Below are 2,655 nucleotides of genomic sequence, written 5' to 3' on the forward strand. Positions count from 1 at the left end.
AATAGTAATTTAATAACACTTTTATAGTTAGTTGTATAGTTTATTTTTCCACTTTTCCGCAATTTGATTCAAAAAAACAAGGTTAACATAACTTAATTTCTTTTTTCGAAATGCCAAAAATTATTTTTGAGATTATACATTATTTTTTCTTGTAAAGATAAGGTTGAATTTGCCGAAAGACAAAAGGGAAACATAAAATAACGACTTCTAAACTGTTCTTTGAAGCAAGAAAAATATAAAAATTGGCTAAAAAAACAATAAAAAGATTTTAAAAGTTGATTAATGTTTTCAATATTATTTTTCCTTTTTAGCATAAATACAAAAACTTTTAATCAAAACCCTGTCAGTGTACCTTTTTTTCACATTCCTTAACTTTAACTTTTAATTTTTTTACATGCTATTTATCGTTCATAAAACACAAACTCCACTATCTAATCAATTACATATCAAACAACTTAATAAACGTATCAATATTCACGCTCTTTCAATGTAACAACTTTTCATTTCTTTGATCAAAGACCGACTGCACCTTTATTTCACACCCCCTCTTGATCGATTCCTTATTCGATCAGAAATGCAGTCCACGGCCAAACTTGAAAAACGTTCTTTCAAAAGCTACACCACACAAAGTTGAGTGCATCCATTCCCAGCCCTTTTTTGAGTCCCTGTCAAACAAATGAAATACAGAGCTCCTTTTTATAGTCAATTAATTTTTTGAAACTTTTTTCAAAAATCGAAGCAAAATCAAAAAACTGGAGAAAAAAAACAAAATAAAACGATTTTTTAATTAGAAACATCGAACATCGGTAATATTCCGTTTCATGTGTCCATTTGTTTTTTCCCTGTTTTTTAAATTTTTTGAACAAAACCTCAACTTTTTGTGGCAAATATCATTTATGGTCAAAGTTTAATGGTTGTTTATAAAGAACTTGGTCAAACATCGGTTTTTGGTGCCGTTCATGGGAAAAAATAAAAAGACGGGGAAAATAGAGTGGGTTATCCGAAATGGAGGCAACCAAATCTTGGTGGTTAATAAAACAATAAAAATTGTGTTTTTTTATGTTAAGTTAGTAAAATACTATTTGTATGCCGTGAAAAAACTCAATTATTTTTTGTATTTTTTAATGGCATTTTATTATTTTTGTTCAGAATTTAGTGTTGATTGATTTGAGTTTGGTAATAAAAAGGTCAACATCGGTTTTAAGAAATGTTTATATTTTTTAAATTTCAACTCGGCAAAACGCAAATAATGTCCAATTTTAAGCAAAACTTTATATAAAATGGTAAAACATCGGTTTTTTCCGCCGTAATAAAGACTTGCACAAAAGTGCATTTTATTAAAAAATTCTAGTTAAGTGTTGAAAAAATGACTTAATTGATACTTAATACGCAATTCAATGCACAAACAGTCAATGCAAACACAACTGAAGAGCGCTTGGGCAAGTCTTTGAAATACCATTATTATAAAAATAAAAGATTATTTATTATAAGAGTATCTTGTGTATTAATATAGATTTTAAGTGTTTTTATTATCAAGTATATCACGCTATATTTTGGGTTTTTAGACCAATTGTTGATAATCAAAAAACAAATAACTATTGTATTTAATAAAAATACTATTAAATAATAAAAAATGTCTCGAAAAAAAAATAAAAATTTGATAACTTAATACATGCAAACTCTTATCAGTAAACCTTGCAGTCGCTAAGGCACTAACTTAACACGAAGCCAAAGAATTACAAAATGAAGTGTTCGTTATGTGTTATATAAATTAAATCATTGATAAACTATCATGATTTAATATTTTAATAATTTAGTTTGTATAATTTAAACAATAGCTATTAATAATATAACATGGTTTATTAAAACAAACAAAAATATATAAATGTGATTTTATTATGATATAATAATAATTTATTTCAAAAACTATTCATAATACTATATAGAATAAATATTTAATAATTTATAATAAAAATATTATTAAATTATTCCAAATAACTGTTTTTGACCATTTTGGGCAAAATTATTTAAAGAAATAATTAGTAATTTAAATATTAAAATAAATCATTCAAAAATAAAATTTAAAATTAAAGTTATTTATTATCATAATTTTTAATATTTTATTTTTATAAAAAAAACATAAACTTTGTAAAAAAAACTAAACAACAATGCGATAAAATTTCATCGCAAAATAAAAAACAAATCCATCGAAGCAAAATAATCAAAATAACACCAAAATTATTTAAACAATCACATAATAATTAACAAAATCAATTTTATTGTTAAAAACAACAATCAATAATTAACACAACTATTTTTGTTGAAATATATTCTAAAGTTTCAAATAAAATCAAAAATACACGTTTAATAATTGAGTGTTTATAACAATCTTTATTTTTCATCAATGTCTCATAGCCCAATGATATCAAAACCTCCGAAAGTTAAACATGTGTATAAAACACAAGATGAAAAATTGCAAAGTTTAGTGAACACAATGAAAAAACCTTTAATACCACAGTATATTAATGGGATTGATTATTTAAAAGAAATCCCAGATATGATTATTTTTTTAAAGATCTTGGGATCAAAGTTAAATCCATGGCATTTGATTCTTTCCGTCAACAAGTACGTTATTGGTTAAGGGAATTGCCAGAA

This window comes from Entamoeba invadens, assembly GCF_000330505.1.
Source record: "Entamoeba invadens IP1 unplaced genomic scaffold scaff_1105074726515, whole genome shotgun sequence".
In the NCBI taxonomy this organism is placed as follows: Eukaryota; Evosea; order Mastigamoebida; family Endamoebidae; genus Entamoeba; species Entamoeba invadens.